Source organism: Stegodyphus dumicola, chromosome 3 (genome assembly GCF_044657685.1).
Source record: "Stegodyphus dumicola isolate Sdum_Otavi_A_Nest chromosome 3, ASM4465768v1".
NCBI classification, from domain to species: Eukaryota; Metazoa; Arthropoda; class Arachnida; order Araneae; family Eresidae; genus Stegodyphus; species Stegodyphus dumicola.
The window spans coordinates 208413645-208427692 of NC_140770.1; the positions used below are offsets into that span (position 1 = coordinate 208413645).

General features: G+C 33.5%; 1 protein-coding gene across 2 annotated transcripts in view; it reads left to right on the forward strand.

The window, feature by feature from the left end:
• The first annotated feature begins 11225 nt into the window (after window positions 1–11225).
• LOC118189424 (astakine-like) overlaps window positions 11226–14048 on the forward strand; it is a 207112-nt gene continuing 204289 nt past the window's right edge. Inside the window, exon 1 of one of the 2 annotated variants that reach the window (XM_085813813.1) lies at window positions 11226–11385. The gene's annotated coding sequence lies outside the window, so the exon portion shown is untranslated. The remainder of the gene's footprint in view (window positions 11386–14048) is intronic. The other variant, XM_085813810.1, reaches the window with a different exon arrangement.

A 14048-nucleotide genomic window follows, 5' to 3' on the forward strand; every position in this document is an offset into this window, starting at 1 on the left:
GAGCCATTTGTTTATTCTGAAGCAAAATATGTGAAAAATATGCAATGCCCTCGCCGGGACTCGAACCTGGACCTCTGGACTACGCGCCGAGTGTTACATCACGAAGGCATGCCGGAAGTTGGAAGAAACACCTTATAGTTAAATTTTTCGATATGAAAATTCATTTAATCTAGTATTTTTATTAATATGAAATAAAACAAAATTGGTAAATTAAATGGAAATAAATAAATATATGTAATGAAAAAAATTTTGTCCTCATATATCTCTATATGTTTTCCATAATAGGGGTCACGAACCCTTTGATACTGATGAGAAGATCCAGAAATGTTTTTGTCTTACCTAATACTTTTAGCGAAAAGAATTCAGTTATAGCGTAACAGTCGGACAGGTGGATTAGAAAGTGGTTGGATGATGGATGGTTTCATGTCTTCTCGGCGCCACATATATGCCCTTTATATGTACCTTTCAGACTGAGATACGATATTTAGGCACACGCGGAACAATCTTCAAGGAAATACAACACGATATTGCAAAATTCAGTTTACTCTGAATTTGATTTACAGAAATACTTTGAAGCAGTGGAGGAAAGTTATTTCAACTTCATTTTTTTAATTATTTTTTGGCTATAAAAAACATCCTATCACAATAAGTAATTTTTCCAGGCATTTCAATCTATAAATGCACTGAATTCATTGTGTTTTCGTGTATAGTCGAACTTTTTTTTCCTAACAGCGCTCCATAAAGGTCATAGAGATTTTCGAAATATGCTCAGCAATATAGTATTTTTATATAAATAAATTTGAGAGCATTCGTGGGATTAATAAAAAGAATAGTTTGTAAAAAACGTTTCGAGATTGGAATTTAGCGTGCTTCGTCTTTGGAAAAAATGGGATGAAAAATTAAATCCTTTCGAAAATTTTAAATGTAATATACTTTGAAAGATAGTTTTTAATGGAATATTTTTAAAGTAAAGCTTAAAATTTGGGGAAAAATATAGCATTCAAATGGAAAATGTAGTTTTTTTACTTAAATAATATTTGTAGTAAATACTGAAATAATTACATACACGCTACTTAATATAATCCCTGTCTAGTTAAATACACTAACGTTATAAGGTATTTCTCCCGCATTCCTAGCACGCCTTCGTCGTGTGGTGGTATCCGTCGAGGTCCGTGATTCGATTCCTGCTAATTTTTCATCTTGCCTGCTTCCAAAACTATCTAATGTCTCTACAGTAGCGTCCGAACTAAAAGGGTGGTGGATGATGATTCTCCACACCCAGTATATGGCGATTGGGTCCCCTAAAAACGCCAGTCGCCCTTTAAAAGGGATAGTATATAAGGTATTTCTCAGGAATTCCTAACATGCCTTCGTGGTGTGGTGGTCTGCACTCTGGGCGCGTATTCCAGAGGACCGTGCTTCGATTCCCGGCGAAGGTGCTGCTCATTTTCAATCTCTCTTGCTTCCCAAAATACCTAATGTCTCTACAACGTTAGCGCTTGACAAACATATACGTTTCACAGGAGATGAATTTCTTCTAAAGAGTGAGCACACACTTATGCACCGTACGTCTGAGTGGAACTTCATTCACCGTACCCCCGGTGCATACTTTAATACTCACTCTTAGAAAGACTTTATATACCTGACACAGCCAGAGCGGGATTTACGTATAAACTATACAAGCTATAGCTTCTTCCCTACTTTCTTCGCCGGCCCAAAAAATTAGGATATAGTATAAAAATATATTATAACAGACTTATAAAGGGCCCCATATCTCAAATAGCTTAGGGCATTATCAAGTCTATATCTGAATTTGGTCACAGCAGGAATTGGTTGGAAAGAATCATTTTGAGTTATTCATCTCCACTTATGAGAATTTTGTCCTTGCTTAGTTGCTGTACTTCGACATTTTCAGCTTGACACATACTTCAGAATGCGAAGCTGTCAGGTGACTTCTGTGGGGATTCAAGATATACTTTATGTGCGAAAAAGAATCAGCTCACATGCGTAGTTGGATACGAAAACAGAAAGGAGAGCAAATGATACCTCCCTCAGACACGCTCAAATTTCTCAGCTCACTCCAATCATAACTGTAATAACCGCACATTCTGCAAAACCTTTTTACGATAGCGAACTTCGAAAGATTATAAATTTTAATAAATAAATATGGTGTTTATGAAAAATGCGCATCCAAAATCAAACATATATGTTGGATATTTACTTATATGTTCTACAAAGAAAAGGGAAATGAAACGTTGGTAAAGTAGGAAACTGACTGCGAGTTTTGCTTAATGGTTATTTTAAAATTAAATATGTTAAAAATTATAACAAACGAACATTTGTAAGTATTTTAAGTTTTAGTAACGTTTATTTTATTTTAAAACTTTGCTATCCTGTCTTATTTTCCATTTCCGGCCAGAATAAGCGCGAGTAGAATCGTTTATGCTAATAAGGTTGCAAACTGTATAGTTATTTAAGATGTGGCTTTCAGCCAAGAGAAGAGAGGGCCTTCTTGCTGCCCTGCCACGCGTGTGTTTTTCAGCCAGATTATGTCTGCCTTTTAAGGCCAGAACTCCTGCTGATATACTAAGACGTATTGTAGTATTTGCATTTCGATCACTGCATACGTATCGTCAAAAGGCCAATCTTCGCGCTACAAGTGTCTGTAAAGTATTTAAGTTTAGTTCTTATTAAGTTGGTTTATGTCTTATTTTCTATGTTTTAGACCAAAAGTGCTAGTCTCCGTATCGCGAAGTGCGGGAGCGGCCGTACGCTGTGAGAAATAGAGGGTGAAGTTAACCCTTCCTATTGGTGTTGTTTGTCCTACACACACACACGAGCATAGTTTGAGTAAGCTTCCTGCTACCACTCAGGATTACTAAATGTTCCCAAAGGCAAATATAAGGAAAAGCAATCCTGACACATTCTTTGAAATTCCTTCAAATTAGTGCAGAAGAAAATTTCATGAACATTTATATTATTGTTGAATGCAATAAAACTCAATGTCTCGGTTTTCTGACCAGGAGTTTTGATAAAGTATGTGCCACGTCGGTAATCGAACGCGAGATCCTCTAGTACCACTCCATACACCTGTCACGGCAGTGAACATTTATAACTAACTAAATAGGAAGCGAGCCAGAACGTTGCTTCTTAGCTTCTTTGCCAAATAAAAAATATTCACACTACTTCACTGCATTTGCTGGAGGCGCTGTTCAAGGTATATACCTCGTGGAACTATTTCCATAATACTACTATTGTCGCAAGCACGCTAATGCCATCTGTTTTTAGTTCTTGTATATTCAGTGTAACAACGATATCGGTCATGAATGCGACTTTTAATGCAGCGTTAAAAGTTTCCCACTGGAAAATCTAATATTTTGTAGAAAAAGAATTATCTGATAAAAAAAAGTACTCAGTGAATACAAGTACTATATTTAGAAAGATGTGTAACAGCTGAAATGTGTAAACAGTGGTCCGAGCCCGCCAATGAATGAATAACTAGGACAACTGAACACTAGTAGTTTGCAACAGGTTCGGTTCCCGTAAAGCGGGAAAGAACGGATTTCCACCTGCAAACTTCTCATAAGAGAGTGGCAAACCCGGTGGAATGATGCCACGACGGGTCGACGTACACATGCAATTCTTCCAACTGTAAGTATGGATCTGCAGAGCAAAACTGCCAGCATATCACATTTCCTAAAGGACATAGACCGTACAAAGCATATTTGCATAGGTTTAGTCTTTCCAACACAGACACCTGCGATTGTGGGAAAGTGGGCAGCCCAGACCACTATTACTTTGAATGCTGCTTGACGGCGAAGTTCCATCTAAAAAAGCCAGCAGCCATGTTTCGCGCAGCGTGGTGGAAAAATACTCAAAATCAGAATGTTGCCCTATCGAACCTGGAATCACTGGATGAAATCACTGCGCTGCAAAGCCGCAATAATCTGGAAAGCTTTTATCGCAGTCATTCCCCAAGTAGCTAAATTTGCGTTTCAGCTCCTGTAATGTAAGCATTCAATTTTTTAAATTTAACTCTTTTGATATTAAAAATCTTTGTTCCATCGAATTAATTTCCTGACATATACATACATTTCTACTCATCCGGTGTAAAACATTGTTACGTATAGTTATCGTAATAAGTGTTCATCCCATTATTGTAAATATGCCAATTTAACGCATGAAATACAAAAACAGTGTTGCATAATGTCATTTATATACATCTGTAGTGTAAAAATCTCTTTCCACATTGATTGTCATCACTTAAATGTAGCACATTTGACTTATTTATACACCAAATGTAGTATTCATTTAATGCATTGCCATATGCATATTTCTGTACATACCATGTAATTCCCCTTATATACAAGTATTCAATTATGTAATATGAATGTGCATATGTAATACTGTGCTATTCAAAATCAAAATGTAACAAAAGAAAAAATATGCAGTGAACAACAGGTCTTGTATGCCAATATAACTGATTTCTGCAGAAATGCTAAAACGGATGCTATCTTCGCGGTTTATAGTAAAGAACCGATTCACTTTACTAAGCGAATGCACCTCGATTCCAAAAAACAAACTGGAAGCTCTTTCACAATTCATGAATAGTTCTTGTTGGAAGTGTGCCACGAATAGAGATGTGCTATTCGTTCAGGAACTGACTTTACTGAGAGTGAATGCTTTATTCGAGAACACAAGAGATCAAGAACTCATCCACCTAGAGTTTTTATTCGAAATGAGCCACGAAAGTTTGATTTTTATTTTAGGGAAGAAATGAATGCTTATTCGCCCATATTAAAAATGAGTTTAACTCCTTTAAAAAATTATTTTAAAACTTTTTTGTTGAAGCAGAAAGGAGTTTTAGGAAATCTCAAAACTACAGTTGAAATAAATTAGTTCAGAGAGTTAACGTTTGATCGAGTGGGTACTTCCAATACGTCTGCACATTCGACTCTTCTCTGTCTTCGCTCCAATCTTGCGAACCGTTCTTGATCCACTGCTCGTTCCATTCCGTCTATTCTTGATTCACTTCTCATTCCCAATGTTTCTCATCAAAGTTATCATTAGTGAGCGATGAGTTATAAAATAGAACTAATTCAGTTTAGTGAGCAAACGATTTTCATGTGATGCCATAAAAAAGCGGTTTGTTCAGCTCTACAACTTGGGGGCTGTGCAGTATTCCTAAGTGTAACATAATTACGAGTTAAATGCGCATAGGACTGGCACACAAAGCCATCCTTCCTCAAGCAGACAACACTCACATGCTTCGCTGTCATTCGTTAATAAATCGCCTAAACAGAAATGCGATACTACTTCCATTTTTTTTCAACTAAGCCTATTTCTTTCAAACATGCAGCTTTCATAATTAAATGATATTTACTGACAATAAATGCAGCAAGTAAATTAATAGAATTAATGTGGCAAAAGGAATATTTTCCAATAAGTAATACGTAAGCAAGTGAAAAATATCGAGCTACCCATCCACAGTTTGAAATGTGTAGTGATCACGAAATGTAGCATTGTTCAACTGTTTAAATATTTCACCTAATCGATACAACTAAACGAAGAATTTTTGAAGAAAATATAGCAAATTAAAATTAAATAAAAAAGAATAGCAGGGTATATTATTTTTACATAGACATAAAGACGCAGTCAATCATTCTTAAAACTGTTACAGTAGCTAGATTTTCTGGTACATTGTACAATAAAGCGTTGAAAGGGGAAAAAATAACATTTCCTTTTTTTAGTCGAAAGGGGCAATTTGCCCTGCAGGACTATTATTTTCGTTTTGTGTTGGTTCACTGTAAATGTCCGAATCACTTTTCAAATTGTTGCCCCCAAATATTATTGACTTGTATTATATTTAAATAAATTAAATAATGAAGAATCTACATAAATGTATGTATGTTTCTCTCATTGTGATAAAACAACGGTACCTAGAGACATCCAATTTTGAATACCGTACGTTTCCACCTGAATACGGGCATCTGGAAGCCCAAATTTGGAATTTTCTTTATTATCTATTTCATATTTTGTAAACCTTTAACGATTTTTTTTATTAACAAACGCAACGATTTAAAAGCGAACAATGGCAACACTGTACGGGGGGAGGAAACCTTTTTATCCTTGTGTGCGCGAGACTGTGTATTGGAAATTCTAAAGATATCCTCATTTTAAAATTATTTTGCGACATTGCTGTTGAAAGGAATTTTATCTTGCTGTTGAAAGGTTTATGTGCGAAGTAAATGATATTCAATAAATAAAGGTAAGACACAAAACGCTAAAAAAAAAAAAAAAAAAAAAAAAAAAAAAAATCTTTTTGGACTTAATTTAAATTCTGAAACCTTTCAGATTTTTCCTTTTTTACATTTTTTTAAAAATGTTTTTAAACGAATTGTTAGAAGTAAAATCATTACGTTTCAAAGAATTTGTCTAGTTACCAAACAGTCATTATTTCAGATTAACTTCGGAAAACTGTAGTCTGTTAAAAGGGAAAAAAAATCTGAAAGCTTTCAGATTTTAAATTACGATTTTAAATTAAAATTTTAAATTAAAATATTTTAAATTACAGATTAAGGGATGATTTTAACGTATGTTACCTTTATTTATTAAATATTATGTTCGCACTTAAACCATAATATTCATTCCAACAGCAATATCGCAAAATATTTTACTAGAATTTCCAATGCACAGTCTCTCGCGCTGGAGATAAAAATGTTTTCCCCCGCACAGTGTTGCCATCGCTCGCTCTGAAATCGTTGAGTTTCTTAATCAAAAATTCATAAATGCTTTACAAAATATGAAACAGACAGTAAAACAAATTCCAAATTTGGACTTCCCATATTCCCATATTCGGGTGCGATGTACGTTATTAAAAATGTGATGGCTTTAGGTCCGGTTTTATCGCAAACCGAGAAACATACATTCATTTATGCAGATTCTTCACTATTTAATTTCTTTATAAGACAGGGCGATAATAGTTTGGTGGCAACAATTTCAAAAGTAACTCGCAGTTTATAGTCAATCCACGCAAAATGCCAAAACGAAAATAATAGTTCTTCTAAGCCTAACGCTCCTTTGGGCTAAAAAGAATTCTCCAATGGTTTGAATTGAAAGAAATACAATACAGTAATTAAATGGTTAAATAATAAATAAAATAAAATTTAGAAATATCTTCTTTTGTATAAAAATAAAGCTTATACAAGTTTTCATTCCCTTTTGAAAACAACCATTTCATTCCTCGGTTTGAGAACTGTTTGGATATTATTTCGGAAATATGGCAAATGCTGAGCAAAATCCGCACTCAGTTTATAATACCAGAGTTTCTTAAACTGTGGGTCGCAAACCCAAATTGGGTCCAGTAGGGGGAGGTCGCCAAAAATTTCAGAAAGTTTGATATTTTTTTAACTTATAATAATTTTACAATTACCAAATATTTTTACATAATGTATCTGAAAATAGATAAAGATAAGACAATACAGACAAAGAAAAAACGAAAACGTTTCAACGCATTTTTTTTTTTTTTTTTTTAATAATAGAAACGTTCATTTTACTTTAAAAGTTAAAGTTGATGACCTAAAACTGCGTTAGAAGTGAAGAAACTGGCAGTTTCACTCATGCATGTGTTTGATTTGTTCAATGCTTATGAGGTCACAGGAAATTTTCATAAATATTAGTTGGTGCCCCTTCCCCCCCAAAAAAGTTTAAGAAACTTCTGACCTATACCATCAAAGAAGTTTCCTGCGAATTCCGTTGCCCCACTGTGATTCACACTGGCGTTTGATCTTTAAAATACTTCCTCACTGCTTTACTTCCGACTTTCGCCGCCCAAGAGGTATAGTGGTTAGTGTCGCTGATTGCCGTACCAAAAGGCGGGGTTTTGAATCCCCAAGAAGGCATGGATGTTTGTAAATATATAGTGTCCATGCGGCATGGGACACTCTAAATATGCGACGAGCCGCAAGTCTTCTCGAGAGCATTAGTCAACAACAACTTTCGACTTTCATTCTGCATGTTAGGCAGTGTGTGTCCGTCTTGTAAAACCTTATAGTTATCATCCTCGTTCCTGCCTTTCTCTATGCACATTTTCTCTTTTTGTATAGTTATATTTTCAGTACTGAAACGCAAGAAAAGAATTAAAAAAGGTTAGATATAAATTTCTTATCGCAGTGTTTTCATTTTATATGATGCCAGTTCAGTATGATGCATCACAATAATTTCTTATATCCAAGTTACCATTGACTTCTAGAGTAAACATTCTCTTTAAACTCAGAATCACAATGCATAAAGCATTGCTAAAATCCTCATTCAGCACAGTTAAAGTCTTGACAGGCTCTCTTTAATAACCACAGGTCACAAATACCCATCTTCCGAAGTAACTTGATAAATTCCGCCACAAATTTTAACATTCTACAACGATTTTTGGCTAGGCCTAGCGACAATAAAATGCTCCACCAATTGAGCACAACTGCTGATAATCAAATAACAGGCGGTTCAGCAACTCAGCTGGTGTTGAGTAAGTAAGTATTATATCGTCAAGTTAAATAAAAGTAGATGTTCGGAAAAGAGGTTTTAAATATATATCCATTGTTCTATGAATGGTCGCTTGGGCTCCGCACAGGCCAAAAAGCACTCTCAGGTGCATAAAGTGCCTTTCTGAAAATTTTTGCATATTTTTTTATGAATGCCGTTTTTGGAACATTCTCCGATTTCACAGCCATTTGAAAATACCACGAGGGAAGATCTAGAGTGATAATGTATTTAGGTGATTTTATTTTCCTGGTGATTTCTTCGATATAAAGGCGAGCGGTCGTCAACCTTTAGAACTTTTAGAATATAATTGTATATTTGTCGGACCACTAATATGATTTTTAAAAAATGTAAATACATTTATACGATAATAATCAGCAAACTACACATACTAATTCAGAAGTCAAACAACAAAAATCAGAGTTAATCTTATCTTATCTAATCATTATATCCTATCTCGTTCATTTGCGCTTTTGCAGCTGAGGATGGTGGTTCTGTAAAACCATCGAAACTAGTCCTATGAAAATTTGAAAATATAACGCTGATTTTTGTTGTTTGACTTCTGAATTAGTATTTGTTCGGCGTGTTATTGTTGTCTTAAAACTACACATACTTCGCTCCCATTGAAAAATTACATGAAAAGTACAAAAATCTTATCTTCTTGTGCAAAAAGCTTCACATTTTCATATGACTGAAAAGAAACTTTACGAAGAGCAAGAACAAATCGGCAAAAGCAATGCAATAGCAATAAACTGATAGTGTTATGCCGCAAATTTTTAATTATTGTAAACATAATAATCATCGCTTACTCAGCAATAGCGCTATCGATCAACAGTTAGGCAAACCAAAACAGAAATTTCTAGTGATGCAATTATGAAAAGAATGCTGATGGTTCTCATAAAAATCCATCAAGTTCCCTATTGACACGGAGAAAAACTGTGTTATTAATGACTATAGCATATGTTTGCAATTCAAACGGAAAGAGATTTCCAGTTCGCTCTAATATTGATAACAGAAGCATAGCTATGGATGCCAACTCTCACTTTCAAATGTCGCTAGATACACCTGCAAAAATAGCTAAATTCAGAAGGAGTTTCGCTAAAAGAAGTAGCTAAAATAAAAAAAAGTATAACCCATATTCCATAAAAGATTTTTTTACTCGTCATTTTTTAAACTGAATCTTCATAAAATATAAATAATATCCCAATTTTTCTGCGAACCAGCAAAATGTTATCACGGATCACCGGTTGGCGACCCCTGTTATAGGCAGTGAATAAACGTGATATTTCGTTAAACTATTTAGCTTCCTTTAGTGAATAGCAAATGTTTATGAGAGCCAAATTATTCTTTTTGCGGCCGGATTAGCCTACGGACTCCTGATGGAAATAATTATTTTATTATTTACCATTTCTTCAGCATGTTGTCCAATTACATTTTCTTATCGTACCGGTAAGGCTTTGCTTTACAGGGGCCGTAAATTTTCAGTTCAGTTTCATGTTGCACTGCTTGGGTTACGCCGGTTTTTCTAAAACAAATCAGCGGAATTTTTTACCAGGTGTATTATTTTAATTTAACTTACAAGTATTACAAAAATAAAGTTAAGTTAATACTTTACATTTCCGTGTGTTTGTTGCTTCTAATTAATTTAAGCTAAGGCCAATAACTCGTCACCACAGTTAAAGTAGCAGTCGAATTAAACTGTATGAGTCAAATTTATTCCAGACATGTCACTCCCATTTAGGGGACATTCCACTGTAATTCAATTGTTTGATAATGGTAGTTTGAAGCAGTATGCAATATTTTTTTTTTCAATTTTGTAGGTACAAAAGTTAAAATATATTAACAAAATAATTTTTGATTTAATTAAAATCTTTTTCCGCTTAGATAAAAGTAAGAAGTTACTTATTTTCTTCTACATTATTTATATGTCTAATCCGAAAAATGAAATCTTGGTGAATATTTATTTACTCGTAGTACAAACAATGATTCAAAAATATGAGCAGCAGAATTAAGTGAATAGCTGTAATGATGTAATTGTTAAATTTCATTTGTAAAACAAAAAATATGAAAAAGAAAATAAACACAGAATAATTCTTTTATGTATAACAAACAAGTCAAGCTCAAAATAAGATGGGAAAAAGAGAAAGTGGATGAAAAAAAATCCCAATACTTCCTGACGAGCTGTTTGAAAAAGCATTACAACTTTCAGGAATTAAAAAAAGAAAGCTCAGAGAACGGGAAAGGATAAAAAAATACTTTTTTGTTGAATGAGATACTTCTCTTGATGAAAAGAGATTTAATTTATAATTGTTTTCTTTTCTTTACCATTTTCTTATCCATCGATGAGCAAGTTACGGTCAGAATCAAAAAGAAAAAAAAAGGGAGGGGGTGGGAGAAATATAAATCCCGTCATCACGTGACCCTTCGCATCATTCCGTAGAGAGGTGGCGGCAGGTGGGAGTGACAGAATCTGAACGAAAAAGAATGAGAGAGAGAAAGAGAAAAGAATGAAAATGCGCTCCCAGGCGGGACGGCTAAAGGGGTGAGGGAGCAGAAGATTCAAAAAAAGAAAAAGAAAAAAAAAAGAAGAAGAAAACAAATATGAACAAGAAAAGCAAACGATGCGCGTTGTGAGCGCCTGGTCGAAATCGTCTGGTACCGCTGCCTTTCGAATATAAACTGAATTTGCGCTTTTACTCCGGTTCAGTTGGCAGCGCGCTCTCGTAGCTATTGTGTCTTTCGTTTCTCTTCCCTTAACCCCCTACAAAACAACGATCAGTCGCACGTTCGGAAGCGGCCGAGAAGGTTTACTGAAGATTCTTTTCTCTGGACCTCAGAAGCGCTCGAAAGAAGGTGAGTGCTGCGCACGTGACTTGCTTTCTTGCGTCCAAAAATCTTTTATCCTATGTTTGTCAATATTTAAAAATAATGAAACAACATTTATATTGTTTTCCCCAATGTTATACATTAACAAAATTTAATTTAAGAGTTTTTTCGGACCACAATCAAATACTTTTAACCTGTTTTTTTTTTTTTTTTTTGTCAATGTTCTCTATTATATAAACGGTTTATTTTTGGAGTTTTACAGAATAATTCATGTATTTCTAGTCTGTGGTTAAGTGGAATTGATTTTTAAACTATTTCTTCGGACAAAAATAACACATTGTTCTTCATTGTAAATAGTCTTTCGGAATATCTATGATATTTTTAAAATTTCATGTCATAAAGGTCCATGGAAATTAAAAACAACTAAATAAAAAAAATCAAAGAACAAATTTACGAATATGCGCTAAGTTCGAATGCAGTCTTAAAAGGATATATACAAGCTAGTTAAAAATTTTCAAAACTGGCAACATATCGAATGTCCGCGTAGAATTTTTTATGGCACTTATGGTAACTTCATAACTAGGTGAAATAGTAAAGAGTACTTTCATTGGTTGATCGAAAATTGAACAAATTGGAAAAGAACATAAACATAAGTTAAAAACCTTTCACTTTGTTTTGAAGTTGTCTCATTTATTTTGGATGGATTATAATATCTTTTCTTCACATTTTAAAATTTTATCGATTTGTCACATTTATTTTGAATGTTGAATATTTGATATAGATATATGTTTTGCCTTCAATCCTTAATTATTAAAAATAATTTTAAATATGGTATTAGCATTTTAAGAAATATACAATATATTGTCTAGAAACGCATCAAGGAGTGTGCTGATTTAGTTTTTTTTTAATGTTCTATAATGATAGATATTTTAAAAACTCTTAAATCTTTAATGTATGGTGAATTGAATTTGATGCCGTAAATATTTGTTCTCTTGAAATTAACATTTATTTTTCATCGTATCTGCTTTGAAATGTGTATAAGTTACTTCAAACGTATAACAATTATTTTATTTATTTATTTATTTTTAATGGCCGGGCGCTTTATGGTTATTTTACTTATATTGGGCAGAATAAGTGGCATCGGTAAATGCTATTTCTTCTGCTCATATCAACATCTGTTTAAAAGTTTACGCAGGATTGAAGACAATTTTACACCTCTTACGGTTCCATATGTTTCTTCACTTTTGAATTATAGGTATAATGAATGTTTAAACGTTTGTAAGGAATTAAAATACGATTTTTAACTTACTTTTAATATGTTTAAAAACTATATATTTTGAATTATATTATTTCTCTAAGTTTTAGTATTTTTGTTTTTTCCCAGATTTGTTTTTTCCAAAATGGTACGAAAAATAATTTTGTATTCCTAAATTTTAAAATTCTTATAATGAAACTATAAACAATGAAACTTTGTTTACCAGAGTTGTTTGTAAAATAAATTTTGAGAAGAAATAGGCAAACTAAAATCATTTTAATTTTTCCCGTAGACGTATTATTCTATCATTTCCTTTTGCTCTTTGTTTTATTTTGATTTTTATTTGTTGGTTTTGTCTAGCCTATTTTAATCTTTTATTCATAATTTTCAATTTCGTCTGTTAATTTCTTTAAGCAACAGCTATAACTTCCATCTCTTTTCAAACGGGGGTTGTTAGATGTGGATAAGTCTCGCGTCTTCATCTCGAATGGGCCCTAAACTCCTGAGTATGGTACCCGTAGAATTATAATTAATACACAATTAACTTTAAAAAAGTAAACTTTTCAGAGATTTTTTAATGTAAAAATGTATTACATTTATAAAGACTTTCACCAGAAATAGAATTGTCATCTCTTTTGAGTTACATTGGGATTCTGCCAACTTAGTTGGTAGTTGGAAATTAGGACTTAGTTTATTTATCAGTACAGTCTAACCAGTCATAACTTATACGTACTAGTTCTTCTCTTAGAAAGTCACCCCTCCTCTTAGACAGAGGGTCTTCACATGCATTGCCATATCCTTAATCAACAAGCCATTCCAGGTTCTTATCGCATCCACGTCTGAACCATTTGCACTCAGTCTACTGACTGTTCTTGTAGGAAGAATATATTAATCTGAGAATTTTCAAGCCCTTTAATAACAAAAATAACTTGCATGTGGATCAATGCTATTACCTCATCGTTAGCAGAAGCTTCCGAATTTCCGATATCACTCCTTTTTTAAAGCCCTGAATTAGCATTAAGCGTTTAACATCGTTCAAGGTCTCTAAGAAGATTCATTATGTAAAAATATTCTGGAATTTTACCCTAAAAGAGAAATTTTTCATCTCTTCAGGTAACAGTCTCAGAAGTTTGAGAAGGCAGTATACGGATAATTCGTAAAGCTGACAATCTGCATAAGGATAATCGAGAGCTCAATGTGAATAATAATTTGAAACTTCAAAAACCAAAAGCAACCTTAAGTTGTCTAAATTATTAACAGTATGTAATAACAATGTTTATGCAACCAACTTTCCATTTTTTTCTAAGAAGAACCAAAGACTTTTAACATTAAACGTAGCAAAAACGTTGCATAGTTGGTAGGCGAGGAACGAAAGTTTATTATACAATTACTGATGATGTAAATGTTTAATATTATCGTTAGATATATCAATATC